A 21,225-nucleotide genomic window follows, 5' to 3' on the forward strand; every position below is an offset into this window, starting at 1 on the left:
AGTCACCCGAAATTCCGAAATCATCAAATTAAAGAACTAGAACAATGTCATTCAATCTATGAGATGCTAAACCTTCATATCACACGAGTTGTAAGCCTTGTGCGCACAACACAAATTGCTATGTTATGAGATTGTATTAGGAATAAGTTAAAAGAATATTTATTAAAAAAAGAAAGAACGTGTTGGTATTATTTGGAAGAATATAAATACATACATAAGCATACATACATGCACACAACTAAACCTCCATTGGATAAAAAAATTAATTCATTAATGTGAATTTTGATTAATCAAAAAGTTGTTGAGATACAAATTTTCGGACCTTAATTTTATTAGCCCACTCACTAAAAAATACTCATACAAGCCTATAACTATTTTGAGCCCACACAAATATTTCCTACATACTTACCCCATATTACCTAAATACTCTCCATATTATTACCCAACTTGGGCTCCCACAAACATTTCCTATATATGCCCCATAAATTATCTTGGGCCCTCTCATAAATATTACCCATTATATCCCACATATTATCCATATTTCACAAAAATACTTATTATACTATTACCATATTGGGCCACAAAATTATACCATCACTATAAGAAGCCCAAAATCATTTACCTTGTGGGCAAGACCCAAAAAGTTCAACAAAACTCTCTTATAAAGCCCGTTACTACACGGCACCTTTAAAGCCCGTTACGATACAGAACCTCTAAAAGCCCGTTGCTACATGGCACCTCTAAAGCTCGTTACGACATGGCATTCTAAAAGTCCGTTACGATACGGTATCTCTAAAAGTCCGTTACGACACAGCACTCTAAAAGCCCGTTACGATACGGCACCTCTAAAAGCCCATTACGACACGACACTCTTACTAAAGTCCGTTACGACATGGCACTCTAAAAGCCCGTTACGATACGGCACCTCTAAAAGCCCGTTACGACACGACACTCTTACTAAAGTTCGTTATGATATGGCATCTCTAAAAGTCCGTTACGACATGGCACTCTTACTAAAGCCCGTTACTACACGGCAACATTTTTACGAAATCTCAAAAAGCCCAAATCTATTTTGGCATATATTCATAAAAGCCCAAATCTATTTTGGCACCTATTTTACAAAGCCCAATACTATTTTGGCAACTAATTATAAAGCCCAATATTACTTTGGCACCTATTTATAAAAGCCCAAATATAATTTTGGCAAAAACAATTACATTATGCTCAAAAGCCCAAAAATATTTCTTGGCAAAAACATATTTTCATATACTTAAGTCCCTAACTCATGGGAAATGTAAATTACTCATCTCTCAAAAATATTTCTTTTACAAAATTTATGGGAACTATGCTTATTTTTTTCCATAATCAACTAACTAAAATAGGCCATGTATATCACCCATGGCAAACTATTCATCTTGTGGGGATGGACAAGCCCAAAGAAACTCAACTACAAGGCCCAACTGAGCTAGCCCAGCTCACATACAAATCTCAGCAGCTGAAGCTCACGTGAGCTGTCAAGTCAAAGTTCAGCACAACCTGATAGTTGGGACCCACTACCATTAGTTCCAATTTGTCAAATCAAATCAGAGGATGACACGTGTCTAGCAGGGGTTAAACCCTTCCTTGCCAAGTTCATTTGCATCATTTCTCATGTGACATAAAGTTGAGGTGACATAACATAAAGCTGGGAAGCTTTAGCTAGCTGTCAAAGACTAAGGGTAGCCATGACCAGACCATGAAAGCTTTTGGAGTGACTTGAAAACAGCTCATTATCTTGCCAAAAGCGTACACTTTCTGGTTTATGGACCAAGCACATGAACCCAAATGGAGAAACTTAGGGAAATGTGGTTTGGAGGGCACTAAAAGGATCTCCAGCAGAGTTCCCAGCAAGGGCTCCAAGATTGACACTTGGCTTGGGGTGACACAATCTGCCCTAGGGAGCTCTGATTCTAGTAACAGCAAAACCAAGATCTTTAGCCTAATACATGCTCTAATCCCGTTTGTTGAGGACAATCAGCATTTAATACTAAGTCAGAACTCCAACTGCCATTACCCAAAACAACAAAGAATACTCTAAAGCTGAACTTAACACTCTTGACCAAATCCTTGAAACGATTCTCCAAGGATTTTCTGAAGATTAAGGAAGATTTAGCAGAGATTATTTACTAATTACTCCCTCAAACTCAACTATAAATGGAACTTTCCACTAATCCTTCAAGTAGGGACCAATAGAACAATATACGCCAAGAGATACACAAAATTTCTCTGTTTTCTCCCTTTCTAATCTTCTTTAAGCTCTTAACAAGGTTCTAAGCCTCTGAGTTCTTTGTTTCAAACTTAGAAACTAAGTTCTTAACCCCTAGCTCACAAATACTCCTCACACCTCTACTTGTAAACTTTTATCTATCCCTAGCGGAAAGCCCCATCAGCTTTACTGAATACTCTCACTCACTACTCATACTACCCAAAAATGACCCTCACTACTCACTACATATACTATATCCACAAACATACCCTGGCATCATAATGATCTTGCTACACTAGCTGGAATCTCTCTTTCTCCCTTTATCTTACACTAAGTTTCTTCATTATTTGTTATACTGGAACCCATGAACCAGTGGATGATGATTTTGAAGATGTAGATACTTTCCTTAATTTGTGAAACAGTTAAAATCTGGAAGTTTATTCTACTTTACTTCACTTTATTGCTGGAATATTTTACTGCTGAGCTATTTCTTTATTGCAATATGCTTTTTATTGTGCTGGCATGTCTGTTGTAGGAAGTGTTTTTGGGCCATCTCATAACCCTTGTCAGTCTCATCCTAGGCCTAAGGTATAAAAAAGGCAAACTCTTCAAAAATTTCACCGATAGCCCTTGGGCCGTGCTTCAAGCCCATTGTCGAGTTTCAGTTTAGGCCCCCAATCCAACACAAATCTCATTTTTCAGAAGGAAGGCTTTTCCGCCCCCGACAACAATCACTAATACTTTGTAACTATTTGGATTTTTTTTTTTTTTTTGATAGATGATGAAATAACACTTCTATGTAAGCCTCGTGAACCACACAAAAATTATTTTGAGGACAACCTCTTCATGGTTGTGCTTGGTACCTTATCAAAATTACTCTGTTATCAGATTAAATCAAGAATCACTTAAAGAATATTTGTCCAAAGCAAGAACAATGTGTTGGTATTTCTTTGCAAGGGTATACATACATGCATACAACTAAACCTCCATAGGATTAAAAATTAATTCATTATATCTCGAACTGCATTAGATGGGTGGAGATGGGGATAAACATGTAGTAAGCCTGATTAAGATCATCGATGAGGAGCCGACTCTCGTTGAGATTCTTGAAGAAGAAGTCCTCATTGGGGCCGACATTCGGGTATACAGATATCTTAAAGTCCCTCTCCATTAGCTCATACTCCTACAAGAATTTCCCCAATTTGAAAAAGACATCTGAGAGATCAGGTTCCAAGGCCTATAATTCACAAGTCATGGATTAATTGCCATTGGTAGCAAATCATGGAGCAAGATTGTTATAATGTATGTACCTGTTGAGAGCTAAAAATGTTGAAATAGGAGTTTAGAGCTAGAAAAATGGCAAAGACTGCGATGATGAGACTGTAGGTCCATGTTAGGACATATGTGATTCAATGTTAGGATATATGTGATTCAATGTTAGGAACATATGTCACTATTTTATGTAATTGACTAATCTTTTGGCAAAATGCACTTTACTTGTAATTGGGTAGATCTATGATGTGTTTAATGCTTCAAGAAACAAGGTGTTAGGTTCTAAAGTTTAGGATTTTATGTATTTAGAACTCTAATTTGTATTGTTGGCAAACCATGATCAAAATAATGTGTTTAGAAGTGTTTAAGTCTAGCTCAAAGTTGTGCGTCTATGTAAAGTTGGAATCGAGTTAAAGTAGGAAAGGATTGTGCCTTTCGGCCTGGCTCGATCGATCAAAAGACAGGTTCGATCGATCGAAACTCGGGTAGAATGTTTTTCTGCAGATTCGTCCAACTCAGCCCTAAGTGTTTTAAAACGTTTTTAGGGTTTCTTATTTGTCCTAAGTATAAAAGGCAAACCCTAGCCACGTTTTAGTGTTGCTCATATTTGTGGTTTATGTAAATCTCTTGTGAGATCTAGAGGAGCTTTCCTTTACACAAACTTAAGGTTTTCAAGGAGAAGATTTATCTACGCCTTGATAATCAATTCAGTTGCTGCCATTGAAGCTTAAAGAAAACACAAGCGGGTGTGCTTGTAGCTGGTGGTGAATCCAAGAAAGAAAGAGTCCGTGGATTCGAAACTTGCACGTGGTCATGTCAGTAAGTTCTACTGGTTGGTAGCAATAAGAAGACGAGCGTGGGGGCTTGTAAATCTTATTGTATGAATTTCGATTCTTTCAAGATAGTGGATTCAAGTTTACCTTGAGGATAGCTAGGTCAAATCCTCCCCAGGTTTTTACCGGTTTGGTTTCCTAGGTGATCATATCTTGTGCTATTTATTTTCCGCTGCTTTGCATGATTTGATCTTTTATATTGTGATAATCTAGACTTGTTTAATTGGACTAAGTAACAACTTGGTTAATTACCTAGGTTTAATCAATTGTTTAAGGGGTCTAAAAACCATCAAGTGGTATCAGAGCGAGTAGCTCTTTTGCTGTTGATCCTTTGATCACTAAGGTGATCCTTGACCCCTGTTGTCATGGAACACGGACACTCTTTAGTTATTCCTCCTCACTTTGATAGGAATAATTATGCCTACTGGAAAGTAAAGATGAAAGCATTCCTGAAATCCATTGATGAGAGGGTGTGGAACTCCGTTGAATACGGATGGGAGAAGCCTACTACTCCTGTTAGTGAGTGGGAAACTTCTCAAAAAGAAGCAGCTTCGTTTAATAGCAAGGCTATGAATGCAATTTTTAACGCTGTTTCTATGGAGGAATTTAAGAGAATCTCTAATGTTGAGATCGCTCATACTGTTTGGAATATCCTCCAGACTGTGCATGAAGGCACAAAGGCTGTCAAAATAAATAAATTGCAGCAATTGACTTCTAAATTTTAAAGCATTAGGATGTCTGATGATGAATCTTTTGATGAATTCTATGCTAAATTGAATGATATTGTTAATTCTTTTTTTAACTTGGGTGAAATCTATGATCAACCTAAAATTGTTACGAAGATTCTTAGATCTTTGACTGAAAACTTTAGACCCAAGGTGACTGCCATTACTGAAAGCAAGGATGTGAACTCCATCCCTATTGATGAACTTGTAGGATCTCTTCAATCCTATGAGTTGGACCTAGCCAAAACTACCAAATCCAAATCAATGGCTCTTAAGTCAGTTGATGATGTTGAAGGTGGTGGATTTGATGATGAGCTCTCTGCTACAGAGATTGCCTACCTTGCCAAGAACTTTAGAAACTTTCTCAGGAATAGTAATAGAAAGGCAAAAGGCACAAACACTGCTAAACCTATAAATTTTAGGAAGCATGATCCCACTAAGGTTAACAACAATGATAAACCTAGAGAAAGAGTAGGTCAATCTTCCAATAATTCCTTGGGCTCTTAGTGTTTTGGATGTCAAGGGTATGGACACATGAAATCTGAATGTCCAACCTATTTGAAGTCTAAGGGTAAGACTATGGCTGTAACCCTTAGTGATGGTGAAGTTTCTGATAATGAGTCTGATTGTGATGAGGATGGAAACTTTATTGCTTTCACTGCTACTACTGTAGTTGATGATAGCATATCTGTTGAAGAGAACCCTTCTGATGGGGAACTCTCTGAAGATGCAAATCTTCAAGAGGCCTATAATAAACTTTGCAAAGTTGCTGCAAAGGATGCTATGAATGTTGAACTTGGCCTGAAGAAAATTGAATCTCTTGAGCTTGAAAAAAAAAATTTGCTTGTTAAACTGTTTGATGCTAATGATCTTTTGAACAATGTGAAAACTGAAAATATGCTTTTGCTTGATAAAGTTAAATCTTTGGAACTTGATTTATCTGTTGCTAGATCTGCTAGTTCTAAACTTGATCAAATGCTGAGTGTTCAAAAGTCTTCTTCTGACAAAACTGGATTAGGTTATGTTGATAGCATCTCTGTGTCCGCTCCCCATTCCACAGTGTTTGTTCCTTCATTTTCTTCTTCTGAACCTTCAGTGAGTGAGATAGTGAGTGAAACTGTTAAACCCCCTGTGAGTGAGGTTGTTAAACCCTTAGAAGGTTCATCATCTAGGAAGATTAGGGTTGATCTGAAAGAGTCTAAGTCTAAGAAGCCTACCCTATCTAAGAACAAGACACATGATAAGCCTGCATGGGTTTGTCACTTTTGTGGAAAGTCTGGACACATCCGTCCAAACTGCTACAAGCTGCAAGCTGCTAAGAGAGCAAACAAACCAAAAGTACCTGTGCCTCAAGCACTTGATCCTATGGTACTTATTGGTGATTTGGTAAAGGCTTTAAACCTTTATTCCAATCCTAGAGTTGGTAATCATTCTCATGAGAATAAAAACTCCAATGCTCATGGTGCATCTAAAAGGTTTTGGATGCAAAAGACTCGATCTAACTGAGTCTTTCTGACATGGTCCTTGTGCTTCATTGCTCTACCCTTTGTGACCATTGTTCTTTGGTTTTGTTTTTTTTTTTTTTTTTTTTTTTTTTTTTTTTTTGTTTCTAGGATTTGCATAGCATAGCTGTACGGCACCGAGCTCCCAAAGTCCATACTTCCCTTGGGCCCAGATCCGTCTGGGCCCCGGGCCCAAGTCCATACCGGCCCTGGATGCAGGCCCGGTGCCGAGCTTCCAAAGCCCGTACTGTCCTTGGGCCCGGACCCTTCTTGAAACTGCCTTAAGGTAAAAACAGGTTTTGAGCACAATGTTCCCGGAGTTTTTCCGGTTACTCCTTCCCGGAAGAGCGCTTGAGTCATGACCGGGAAGGACACGATATGAACGGGGACGCGAGGTGCCGAACATAATCGGCGCAAGTGGAAACAAGTCCCAAGATCATAAATGCTGCACCGCCCTTCCACCTAAACGGCCACTTTAACCAGATAATACTGGACCCTTAGTAGCACTAACGGTGATTGTAATCATGATCTCCCCACTAACCTTGACTATAAATAGAAGAAAGTTGGGAGAAGAGGGGGTTCAGAAAAATGGGAGAGAAAATAGTCAAGGAGAGAGCCTTTCAACTGAATACTGCTTTGAGTCTCTCTGCCGAGAACGACCCGTTGTAGGAAATCCTTAAACCCACTACAAATAAATTGTGAGCCCAAGGGACCTAAGGCCCAGAGTTCCTGTACTTGGTTCTTACAATTGGCGCCCACCGTGGGGCCATCCTACGAAGCTGTGGTTCGAGTGAGACTCAAGCAAGAAGATGTCTGAGGAGCGTTCAAGAGGGCACGTTCCGAGCAATTCCGCAGGATCTTCCCGGGGATCGACGTGGAGGGAGAGAAGGCAGAAGCGGCTGGAGGATAGGGAGCATTCAAGAGGAGAGGAAGGGTCCGGACTGGGAGAAGGATCGGACCAAACGCACCGGACGATTTCAAACGTCTCAGCACATCGGCAACCTGATGATAGAGACCGGGAGCTGGAGCGGTTGCGCAGATTGGTAATGGACTTGGAGCTGGAGGCAAGGGGTCGGCGCCAGGAAAGGTACCACAACCCCCAACATAGGAGGAACCGTGGCGAGGAAGGTTCCAGCCGACCTGTCACGCAACAACGCCGAGACCGATCCCATTCTCAAGAGTCACGTCGTCACCCCCGGGATATTCGTCGTAGACGGGACCGTTCCCGGTCACATGGGTATGATAACCAAGGGTCAGAGTCGCCAGAGGAGCAGCAGCACCACAACGCCGCAATGGATGCCATGAGCAGGGCCTTGCGGATGGCGGCCCGGTCTCCATTCTCGGATGCGATTGAACGGGCACCCATGCCGAGCAGATTCGCGCGCCCACCATTCAATTCCTATGAGGGGAGGACAGACCCCGTGGAGCATGTCAGTCATTACATCCACATGATGTCGTTGCATGCGCACAACGACGCATTGATGTGTAAAGTATTCCCTTCCAGTCTCGGCTCTACCGCACTGAGGTGGTTCAATGGGTTGCGGAAAGGTTCTATACACAGCTTCGCCGAACTGATTCAGGAGTTCGGCAGCAGGTTCGTAACATGCAGCCGAGTGCAACAACCGGTCGACGCGTTGCTTTCCATGAAAATGAGGGTCGGGGAAACCCTTCGGAGTTATGCCAGCCGATACTGGGAACTCTACAATGAGATTGGTGGGGGAAACGAGAAGATTGCGGCTAGCACCTTCAGGATGGGGCTCCCCGAGGATTCTGAACTACGGGAGTCGTTGACAAGAAGACCCCCGGAGAACATGAGGCAACTGATGAGACGCATAGAGGAGTACAAACGCTTGGAGGATGACCGGCTGCAAAGCAGGGGGAAAGCTCCTTTTTCGGGGCGATCTCGGCAAAACATCTTGCCGCCAAAGCCGAAAAGGGACTTCAGAATGCAGGAACCAGAGGTGCAGTTCGAAGGGGTTAATGTGTTATTTAAAGAGCCCGTGCACAAGATACTGGAACGGATAAGGAACGAGCCATTCTTCAGATGGCCGAACAAAATGGGGGGCGATCCATCTCGGAGGAACCAAAGCCTGTACTGCACTTATCACAGAGACAAGGGGCACACCACCGAGCAGTGTAGGGTATTGAGAGATCATCTCGGGCAGTTAGTGAAGGCAGGGCACCTGAAAGAGTTCGTAGCAGATTCCGCTGACCGGGATACCGAGCAGGGCGTCCCACAGAGAAGGAATCCCCCCCCACCACCCCGGGGAGTGATCAACGTCATTCATGCCGCACCGAGAGGGACAGCAGCGGCGAAGATGGTGATGACAATGGCTTGCGCGGGGGGAGAATCATCCAAGAAACAAAAGAGAGTTGGACGACCGGACATCTCGTTCGGAGAAGATGATTTCGAAGGAACCATCCAACCTCACGACGACGCTTTGGTGGTCACAGCCCGGATAGGCGGATTCTTGGTGAAGAGGGTGATGATTGATCAGGGTAGCGGGGCTGACGTCATGTACCCGGATCTCTTCGAAGGGCTCGGGTTAAAAACCCAGGATTTGGCGACGTATAACACGCCATTGGTCTCGTTTGACGGGAGAATTGTGATTCCCGAGGGGCAAATCTCACTCCCAGTGGACATGGAGGGCAAGGAAGTTGTAGTTACGTTCATAGTAGTCCGATCGTTCGCACCCTACACCGCGATCCTGGGGAGGCCGTGGATTCACGCCATGGGGGCTGTTCCGTCCACCTTTCACGTAAAAGTAAAATTTCCTACTGAGTACGGGGTTGCAGAGGTAAGGGGGAGTCAGAAGGTGGCGAAGCAATGCCTCGTAGCCGCGGTCCAGTGGGAAAAGGAACAGCTCGGCCAAGCTGAGCACGCCGAGAAGGAGACAGCATAGCAATTACAGATACCCCAGGAAAAGGGGGCGGACGTTGCCGAGGAGGTGCTGAAGGTAAGAATTCTCCCAGATGGTGACAAATTCTTCCAGATAGGTACAAGCATGGGTGACAGGGAAAGGGTAGAGGTGTTGTTGTTCCTGTTGCAGAGCATAGATGTCTTCGCATGGAACCCGTATGAAGTTCCCGGCGTAGACCCCGAGTTCATTGTTCACAAACTCAATGTGGACCCATCATTTCCTCCGAAAAAGCAGAAGCCGAGAAGAGCATCAAAGGAGCACGTCGATGCAGTAAACCTGGAGGTCCAGCGACTGAAAGAAGCCGGGGTCATAAAAGAAATATTCTTCCCAAGATGGCTAGCAAACACTGTCGTAGTAAAGAAGAAGAGCGGTAAATGGAGAGTCTGTGTGGACTTCACCGATTTAAACAGAGCATGTCCCAAGGATCCGTTCCCGATGCCCAAGATTGATCAGTTGGTGGATGCCACGTACGGGCACCCGAGAATGAGTTTCCTGGACGCCTTTCAAGGGTATCACCAGATTGCCTTAGCACCCGAGGACCGAGAGAAGACAGCATTTATATCCCCGAACGCGAACTATCACTATGAGGTCATGCCGTTTGGATTGAAGAATGCCGGGGCCACTTACCAACGTATGATGACAAGGATGTTCCGGGACAAAATTGGCTGCACGGTTGAGGTTTATATCGACGACATGGTAGTAAAGAGCAGAAAAGAGTCGCAGCATATTGAAGACCTTCGGGGAATATTCGAGATACTACGACGACACGGGCTGCGCCTCAATGCCGAAAAGTGCACTTTCGGCGTGGGGGCTGGCAAGTTCCTAGGCTATCTGATCTCCACTCGGGGAATAGAGGCTAACCCCGATCAAATAGAGGCAATCAATCGCCTAAAACCCCCGAGCAACCCTAAGGAGGTGCAGGTGCTCACCGGGATGTTGGCCGCCCTGAACCGGTTCATCTCCAAATTTGCCGATCGCTGCCGGCCATTCTATCAACTTTTGAAGAAGTGGAAGGGGTTTCAGTGGGACGAGAGCTGCGATGAAGCTTTTCGAGAACTAAAGGAGTATTTGGCAAAGGCGCCGAGGTTGACGGCCCCAGAGCCCGGGGAGGATCTGTTTATGTACCTTGCAGTAACCAATCATGCCGTAAGCGCTGTATTACTAAGGGACCGGGGAGTGCAAATACCGGTGTATTACGTAAGCAAAACTTTGGTCGATGCCGAGACAAGGTACCTGCCGCTTGAAAAGTTGGTTTTGGCCTTGGTACACGCCACGAGGAAGTTGCCACACTACTTCCAGGCACACACAGTGTTCGTCCTCACCGAGTATCCATTACAGTCACTGTTGAAGAGGTCCGATTTCACAGGACGGATTGCTAAATGGGGAACTCGGTTGGGATCGTTCGACATAAGATACCGACCTAGAAGCTCGGTGAACGGGCAGATTCTCGCTGATTTCATCGCGGAATTTACACCTAAGAACGAAGGCCAGGTAATCTGTAGTGCGGAGATTCGCCCATGGAGGTTATTTGTGGACGGCGCAGCAAACGCTATGGGGGCCGGGGCCGGTATTGTCATAATCACCCCTGAGGGTATGCGACTGGAACATTCCTTCAGATTGGGGTTCAAAGCCTCGAACAACGAAGCCGAATATGAGGCCTTGTTGGCCGGACTGAGGGCAGTATTGCATCTGGGCGCCAGGGACGTGGAAGTCTACTCGGACTCTCGGCTGGTTGTATATCAGATCACTGGTGACTTCGAGGCTCGGGATCCCCGGATGAAAGCTTATCTGAGTACGGCAAAGCAGATTATCGGTCGGTTTGGAACGGTAAAAATATCCCAGGTAGCCCGGTCGCAAAACAAGCATGCTGACTCTCTTGCCACTTTAGCCTCATCGGCTACCGAGGACACACCAAGGCTGATCACGATTGAACTGGTAAGGGAACCGAGCATCTGTGTGAAGACTGCCCTCGACCAAGCTGGAGTAGGGGTTGCGCAAGTGGCGGTGCCCGGATCATGCTGGATGAATCCAATCATAGACTTTCTTTCCGAAGATAAAGTTCCAGAGGATGAGGCCGAGGCCAATAAGATTCGACGAATGGCTCCCAGGTATTGGTTGTCTTCGGACCGAAAGTTGTACAGAAGGTCCTTCGCTGGCCCTTACCTCTTGTGCCTGCATCCTGAAAAAATCCAGGAACTTCTAACCGAGCTGCATGAAGGAGTATGCGGCGGGCATGCCGGGGGACGATCTTTAGCACACAGAGCAATGACGCAGGGGTTTTGGTGGCCACAGATGCAGAAGGACGCCGCCGAATATGTTCGAAGTTGCGAACAATGTCAAAGGCACGCCCCAATGATCCATCAGCCTGCCGGACATCTAAACCCTGTCAGCAGTCCGTGGCCATTTGCACAATGGGGGCTCGACATCCTCGGGCCATTCCCCCGAGCAACGGGGAACCGCCGTTTTGTTCTGGTGGCCGTAGATTACTTCACAAAGTGGGCTGAAGCTGAAGCCTTAGCCAATATCCGGGATACCGACGTGAAAAAATTTGTGTGGAAAAACATAGTTACAAGGTTTGGGGTGCCGAATTCCCTAGTGACAGACAACGGGCTACAGTTCGACAGCAACGCTTTTCGGACATTTCGCAGCGAGCTCGGCATCAAGAACAAGTATTCGACCCCGGCATACCCCCAGAGCAACGGCCAAGCTGAAGCAGTGAACAAGACTATTTTGAACGGGCTCAAGAGAAGGTTGGATGGAGCGAAAGGAAGGTGGGCAGAAGAGCTACCCAGTGTTTTGTGGGCCTACCGAACGACCCCCAGGAGATCCACGGGGGAAACCCCATTTTCTCTGGCATACGGAGCAGAAGCGGTAATACCAACCGAGGTGAGCTTGTGCAGCGCGCGGGTTGCCGGGTTCGACCCCATGCAGAACGCCGACCTTATGATGGAGCAGTTGGATTGGCTAGAAGAATGCAGGGAGGCCGCGACCGTACGTCTTGCCGAGTATCAACAGAAGCTGGCGCAAAGGTACAACCGAAATGTGAGGACCAGGGAATTCAGCGCTGGGGAATTGGTGTTAAGAAGGGTAGTAGGGAACATGCGGGACGTGGCTGCAGGGAAGCTTGCTCAAAGTTGGGAGGGACCATACAGAGTCACAGCCATCGCAGGGGCAGGAGCTTACTACTTGGAGGACCTGGACGAGAGGCCGCTCCCCCGACCATGGAACGCCAACAACCTGAAGAAATTCTACGCGTAACCCTCGATGTAAGTCAAAACTTGTATTCTGTGAAGATTAAGAGTATGATGAACCTTTTTGTCATTGCTGTTTTTGAACCAGTAACGCGCATTAAGAGAATCGCCGAGCATGTGAAAACCGAACAAGATCCTAAGGACAGAAACCTGACACTCGGCTCGATCAATATCGCCGAGCAGGTGAAAACCTTACAAACAAAATACTAAGGACAGAAACCTGACACTCGGCTCGATCAATATCGCCGAGCAGGTGAAAACCTTACGAACAAGATCCTAAGGACAGAAACCTGACACTCGGCTCGATCAATATCGCCGAGCAGGTGAAAACCTTACAAACAAAATACTAAGGACAGAAACCTGACACTCGGCTCGATCAATATCGCCGAGCAGGTGAAAACCTTACAAACAAAATCCTAAGGACAGAAACCTGACACTCGGCTCGATCAATATCGCCGAGCAGGTGAAAACCTTACGAACAAGATCCTAAGGACAGAAACCTGACACTCGGCTCGATCAATATCGCCGAGCAGGTGAAAACCTTACAAACAAAATACTAAGGACAGAAACCTGACACTCGGCTCGATCAATATCGCCGAGCAGGTGAAAACCTTACAAACAAAATCCTAAGGACAGAAACCTGACACTCGGCTCGATCAATATCGCCGAGCAGGTGAAAACCTTACGAACAAGATCCTAAGAACAGAAACCTGACTCTCGGCTATATCAATATCGCCGAGCATGTGAAAATCTGACGAATAAATCTTAAGGGCATACACCTGACCCTCGGCCCAGTCAAAATCACCGAGCATGTGTGAAACTTGCGAATTAAATATACGAAACTAGTTCCCGGTTAAAATCGAATACTCGGACAAACGAAGACCTTGAAAACAAATGCTCGGATAACGAAAACTCCATTCTCGGTCAAACCAAAACCTAATAAAAACCTATGCCTTTTTACAAAAATTAAGTCCAAATAGCGCTCTCAAAACTACAGGCTCTCCGGGGTAACATTCTGTCAAACGGCCATAGCACGGGTATAATTCAAGCAAAGCGCAAACGGAAGTAATTTCACTCAACAAATTGAAACAGGAAAAGGGAACGGACTACCAATTAAACAAGTAAAAACAAATTGTTCAATCACCACATCCCGGTGACATGGGCAAAATAAAACCAATAAAATAGTGCAACGGTTCGGTCACCACATCCCGGTGACATAGGCAAATAAAAAATGAAATAAAAAGGAAATAAAGTCAACTAAGGGGTTGAGTCGGCGGGTGCACTTCCTGCTGGACGGTCAGGGTGAGAGGCTGGGCCTCGTCAAGAAGTTCCTGCACGGTAGGTATGCTCGTCGCCTCCAGTTCCTCGGGCTCAGCATGGGAGTCGATTTGTTCAACCAACTCCCTCATACTAGCCGTCTCCTCCTCGTCAAGAGCGGCCGGGGCATCTTGGCCGGCAGGTTCAGGGTTCGGGAATGGGACTTGGCTGGGGTCCCTCAGCGGTGAATCCTCAGGAATTCCCAGTGCCTGAAGAGCAGCAAACCATCCGGCCTCAAAACCCATACGCCGAGCCCAGTAACCACCGGCTCTGCAGAGTTCTCGGCATCTGCGAAACCTACATCGTACCACTTCTGCTCCGCGGCCGCCAAGCCGGCCCTGAGATCGGCTATCTCATCAGCATGAGAAGTGTTGAGGCTGAGGGCTTCGGCCAGCTTAAGTTCTGTCTCATTTTGCTGGGCCAGGAGTTCGGCACACCTTTTTTCAGCCGATGCTCGGAACTTCTCCGCGGCTGCAGCCTTCTTCTCGGCAGAATCAGCAATCTTCGCCTTTTCCTTAGCAGTTTTCATTGCTGCCTCCCGCGCCTCCTTCTCACGCTCATTCTCCTCATCAAGCTCCCGAGCCCGGGCAGCCACGATATGAGCCAGTTGAGCGGCCTAGCAAGCACGGGGGTTAACAAGGAAATCCGGGGAAATCTATATATATATATACGAAAGAGAAGAGATAAAAGAATTACCGCAATGGCGTGCCACTCTAACCGGCGCCCCACAGACTCCTCGGACCCATCCTCGAAAGCATGCACGTCCTCGGGGAGTTGAAGAGCTCCAGCCAAAGTATGGGCGATACGTCCGCCCTCGCCCTTATCCCACATCCGGATGGAGGCGGTTGAGGGCAATGGCTTGCCGTTCAAAAGGAACTTAGGCTCCCAAGCTGGAGCCACTTGGGAGGAAGACGCGCCCCTCGTGCCAGCCTCGGTTGGCGGCTCGCGGATAACGATCCCGCCGGTTGGACGGGGAGGAGTCTGAACTACGGCGTCCCCCGGACCCGTGGAATGTTGCTCGGTAACTTTCTGTTTCTTCCGGGCACGTCCGGACTGCGAAGGGGGAGGAGGTTGAGAAACTGGACCCCGACCCTGAGTAGGCGGGGGCTGGTTGGTCGGCCGGGCACCAGGCACGAACCTGTCTAGGGTCATTGCTCTCCTTGCCACCATTCTTACTCCGGGCTGGATCGCTTCAGCTAGCAGGTTAGCCGCGTCTGTCACTTGCTGATGGTTCTCGGCAGGTCGATCCTCGGGATGGGGCTGCTCTTGGGCTTGGTCCCCTTGTTGTAAGGCTTCGTGAGCTCTCTCTCTAAGGCGCCGGGATACCTGTTCCGCGGAGTCGTCTCGTAGGGGGGCTAGTTCATCCGCGGTAGTGAACCGCCGACCAAATTCCCTCGCTTCCCCGGTTGTAAGCTTCGGCGGCAAGAAGTTCACGTACCGGACGTCTATGTACGATAGCAGGGGGCTGTCTACTATCAACGCCTGCTTGAAAGGCTGCCAGGTAGAGTAGACCGGTTCCACGCCGAGGATCAGGTGGGAGGCCCGGAGTTGCCCGTCCCAATGCACAAAGATCTCGGAACGAAGGACGAAGTTTAGGTCCCTGACGTGGACTGCTCTGAGATCCTGAGCAAAAACTTTGCCGTCTGCGAAAGAACAGATGACGCGTTAGCCTTTAACAAACAAATTTTTTTCTACTCAAACAACTATAAGAAGGGGAGGGTACGAACCCACTTCACGGCGTGTGAGAGGGCAAGGGATCTCCCCGGCAAACCAATTGCCGCGCACCCTGACGAACTCCCCGGCGGAGTTCCTGTTCGAATCGGGTAGGCAAGATATCAGCCGTACCCGAGCATCCCTCGTCTTTAAATAATAATTTGTGGACTTGCTCCCACAGAGGCTGTACATTTGGTTAATATCATGTTGGTCTAATTGTAAGTTAAAGGTTCGGTTCAATTGGCTAACACAACTAACTACCCGGTAAAAATTGGGGGGAAGCTGGTCGGGGCACAACCCATAGTAGATGAGTGTGTTTATCAGGAGGGGATCTACCGGGAACCTAACCCCACCTTCTAAGATGGACATCAAAGGAAAGAAGGCTGTACCCTGCCCTCGGTGGAATTCCATATCACTCTCGTGACAGTAGGCCACGTCCACGTCACTGGGAATGCTAAATTTACTCCTAAAGGTGGCCAACGCAGCCGGGGTATCTAGGAGGTAAGAATAACCCATCTATAAAGCCTAAAACTATAAGAATAAACTCAAAAAAGCAAAGCTGAAGGAAAAGGAAGGGGAAGGAAGACTTACTGTGGGTTCTAAGGAGGAAAAGAGCGCTGAGCGAGCAAGCACACAGAACTATGGTCGGCAGAGAGTAAACGCTAAAGATCAGAGGCGAAGGAAAAATGGAATGATGTGTGGAGAAGGACTATTTATAGAGCCAAAAGAAACGGGGGGAGAGGAAACGCTTTATCAAGCAATAAATGGGCACAGCCTACGAGCGACCCAACGAATGCCAAGCGTAACTGACGTGCGCGCCGCTTCGGTTTGCGAACCGTCAGGCAATAATGATGACTGAGCCTGGCGCCGCGAAACGGCGCGTCTTTTGAGATGAATGTTAATTAGAAGTGACAGCCAGAAGCCCAAGGCTAGAAGACTCCTGGGATCAAAAGGCCCTAAACAGCACCTTGATTCTCCTCGGCAACCGAGTATGAATCAAGGGGGGGCTATTGTACGGCACCGAGCTCCCAAAGTCCATACTTCCCTTGGGCCCAGATCCGTCTGGGCCCCGGGCCCAAGTCCATACCGGCCCTGGATGCAGGCCCGGTGCCGAGCTTCCAAAGCCCGTACTGTCCTTGGGCCCGGACCCTTCTTGAAACTGCCTTAAGGTAAAAACAGGTTTTGAGCACAATGTTCCCGGAGTTTTTCCGGTTACTCCTTCCCGGAAGAGCGCTTGAGTCATGACCGGGAAGGACACGATATGAACGGGGACGCGAGGTGCCGAACATAATCGGCGCAAGTGGAAACAAGTCCCAAGATCATAAATGCTGCACCGCCCTTCCACCTAAACGGCCACTTTAACCAGATAATACTGGACCCTTAGTAGCACTAACGGTGATTGTAATCATGATCTCCCCACTAACCTTGACTATAAATAGAAGAAAGTTGGGAGAAGAGGGGGTTCAGAAAAATGGGAGAGAAAATAGTCAAGGAGAGAGCCTTTCAACTGAATACTGCTTTGAGTCTCTCTGCCGAGAACGACCCGTTGTAGGAAATCCTTAAACCCACTACAAATAAATTGTGAGCCCAAGGGACCTAAGGCCCAGAGTTCCTGTACTTGGTTCTTACAATAGCATTCATGCATTTCATTCTAGGTGTTTTTTTTTTTTAATTAAAAAAAAAGGAAGCACATTTTGTTTTGCACTATTCTTCTTGGTTTTTAAGAACAAGGTTGGTCAATTTATTTTCACATAACATGTCTTTTGTACCTTATTTAGCTTTGATGAGCTTATTTATTGCACTTTACTAGTTGAAACTTTGTAGTGCATGTTGTGTGGGAAAGATGTTTATGGCTTTTGATTACTATGTCTTAATCTTGAAGTCACATGTTTTTAAATGTTAGATTTGAACTTTTAGAGAAATGCATAAATAACCATCTCACCACTGTTCACTAGCCAATCATGAACACCTTAGTGCATATCATAAGATTTTATGCTTGAGAAAGTGTAGCACATGCACAAAAAGAACATAAGGTGAAACCTCAGGTTAAATTGTTTAATTCTTAAAATCAAAATTGGTGTGTACTATTAGGCTTGATGCCAAACTCACATAACTTAAAATTGGAATGTATATTATGAGACATAAATACAAGAAACTTACATGATTGCAAGCTTATGATCTAGGAGATGTGGGAGTTATATGATGTAACTCTTCAGGTGATAGTCTCTTTTAAATTCTTTGTGATGAATTTTGTAGACTTTGTGATTGATTGCTATTCACATATCACCTCACATGTATCTCAAGTTTTTGCTAGTTGCACACACTACACGAGTTACTCTTTGCTAAATATTGTACATGTTATTGTGTGTGTTTATGGTCTGACCAACCAAGTTTTGCAAATACTTTGAATTTTGTGCAAAATTAATTGTTGCTTGAAAATTTGTGGAGAATGCAAGAAATTTTGTTTTTGGGACTTTGGGCTTAAAATTCTTGTTTTGAAAATCATATCATCCCATACTCATGCATTTTTGTTCTTAAATTTCAATGCTTTGAGTTAAATCAAATTGTTTTTCAAAAATTGTGATTTTCCTCAAAAATATGGTGAGCCTCTGCCTATTTCGATCGATCCATTTTGTTTTTCGATCAATCGAAAATTTTTAAATTTGATAGAGAGAGTCTCCGTCTGTTTCGATCGATTGAGGCTGATTTTCGATCGATCGAAACTTGTGAATCAGTTTTTTTAAAAAGACAGATTGGACTTTTTCAAAGTCACTTTTTCAAATAGTTTTCAACTTTTCTCTCTCTCTGTGTTGGCTATAGGCTCTACCATCAAATTTTTTGTCGTTTTCCTTCAAGATTTTTGCAGGGTTTTTGTCCTTGAAGGCCGGTAAGTCCCTTTTGCCCTTCCTTTTCAATTTTATTTCATGATTTCATGCATTTTTCATGCATTCTTGTGGCTATTTTTGGTACTTTCAAAATATTGGGGTTTTTGATGATTCGAACCTATTTTGGTGAAATTGATCAATGAGTTTTTGTTCTATGATGCTATAATGATGTACCTTATAGTTTAATTTGATCAATTTTGTGATTTTTGAAAAATTGGAAATTCTAGGGTTTTGAATTTGATCCGAATTGGGGATTTTGTCTAATTGGGTTAAATTGATGGAATTGGCTTATCAAATTGATGTATTTGGTCATTATTTTTGTTATTCTATCATGTGTGATGATCAATTTGTCAATATTTTTTCAAATTGATCAAGTGGTTTTCCAAATTTTGGGGTTTTTGTGTTAAAACCTTAATGTTCAAGCCAATTTTGTAAATTTGAACCTTTTGGACTTAATTCACTGCATTAGAACATGCATCATGTCATTTAACTTGTTCATGCATCATATAGATTTTTATTCTATATTCTGTTTTTGTGCTAACTTGCAGTCTGCCCTTGGTTTTGGTTTTGTGTTTTTGTTCTTTTGCTCTGTGTTTTGGTCCTTATCTTAGCACCATGCCTAGGAAAACTAGAGCCAATAGGACCCCTTCCACTTCCTCTGTGTCTCCCTCTAGGGTTGAGGAGTTTAGGAATGAGAAGTGTCGTGAGGCCTATGAGACTTTGAACCGTAAGCGTAAGATATGGGCTGAGCGAGCTGTTGTGTTGGATGAGCTTGATCCGGCCATTAGGGCCAATTTTGAGTCTAGAGGTTGGTTGCTTCTGTTAGAGATAGATCATCCACCCCCGACCGCCCTGATTAGAGAGTTCTTCTCGAACCTCTCTTGCCACATCTATGATTCCAACACCCTTGTTAGGAGTTGGATACGAGGTGTAGAGTTCACCATTACCCCTCGGGTAGTGGCTGAGGCTTTTGGGGTGCCGGTTGTTCGGGATGCTGACTATCCCTATGATGAGTCACCCTCATTAGATGTTGTCATGTCTTACATCACTGGGTCATCTATCTAGTGGGGTTCTGATCCTCGGATTACGTCTGCTGAGCTTACCGAGACGGCCTATCTCTTCTTTAGGATAGCGTGTCATTCCTTGTGGCCTATCTCTCACTTCCACACCATCCCTTTAGAACGATGTGTGTTTTTGTATGCCTTTGTTTCTGGAGCATCTATAAGTTTTCTTCACTTGTTCCTTCGTTCTTTTTACGAGGTTCATAGGAGTTCTGCCGTAGGGCATGTGCTGATTCATCCTATTTTCATTCATAGGATTTTGCTCTTTTTAGGTCTAGATGGTTTTCCATCTGGTGAGCCTATTCATGTGATTGCTCCCATAGGTGCCACCTTTCTTCGTCAGAGGGCTGCTCAGTTGAGAGTTGCTCCTTCTCGTCCTAAAGGTGCGTCATCTAGTGGTGTTCCCCCTCCTCCATCTTTTATAGGTACAGTTGCTACTAAGACATCAGGTGCTGCTGTTGATGCTGATGTTCCTCCACCGACTGCTTCGGATGATTCAAACATTCGTCACACGTTGGATCCTGTCTTGACCGTTTAGGTGGCTTAAGGACAGATTTTGGTGGACGTACTCGATGAGGTCCGTGCCTTGCATGCGGAGTTGGCGCAGTTTAGACCACCTCCCTTTTGATGATGGATATCTTGTTTGCCCTTTGGCATTCCGTCACAAAAAGGGGGAGTACTTTGTAGAGTTTTTGCTTTCATGGGGAGTTTATTTGTTTTTGGTTGGAGCTTGTGGAGTTTAGATTGTATCTAGGTGCTTTATTTTGTACTTAACATTTTTTAGCTCTTACCTTGTTTTTGATGGAATATTCATGTTAGGGGGAGTTTTATGTTTTGTTGGTACTTTATATGTTTCTTGTTTCGAACTGCTTATTGATTTATATTTATGAGTTATTCATTGATATATGTCTTTAATTGTGTGTTGTTTGAAATCAAGAAGTTATTTTGTTTACTTGTATTGTTTCCATACATGCGGTTATGCATTTTGTTTAGTGTTTCAGGAAATATACAGGTTGATTCAATTGAGCTGCTGTCTACACTTGCAATTGATGGATAGTAGTTAGGATTGAATTTGTTTTATGAGCATTATTTTGTAAATGGCTTTTTATTTTGTAAACTTTGAGCTTCTAGTTGTGTTTTGTCACGGATTGCCAAAGGGGGAGTTTGTTAGGTTCTAAAGTTTAGGATTTTATGTATTTAGAACTCTAATTTGTATTGTTGGCAAATCATGATCAAAACAATGTGTTTAGAAGTGTTTAAGTCTAACTCAAAGTTGTGAGTCTATGTAAAGTTGGAATCGAGTTAAAGCAGGAAAGGATTGTGCCTTTCGGCTTAGCTCGATCGATCGAAAGACAAGCTCGATCGATCGAAGCTCGGGCAGAATGTTTTTCTGCAGATTCGTCCAACTCAGCCCTAAGTGTTTTAAAACGTTTTTAGGGTTTCTTATTTGTCCTAAGTATAAAAGGCAAACCCTAACTGCGTTTTAGTGTTGCTCATATT

Source organism: Quercus robur, chromosome 11 (genome assembly GCF_932294415.1).
Source record: "Quercus robur chromosome 11, dhQueRobu3.1, whole genome shotgun sequence".
Classification (NCBI taxonomy): domain Eukaryota; kingdom Viridiplantae; phylum Streptophyta; class Magnoliopsida; order Fagales; family Fagaceae; genus Quercus; species Quercus robur.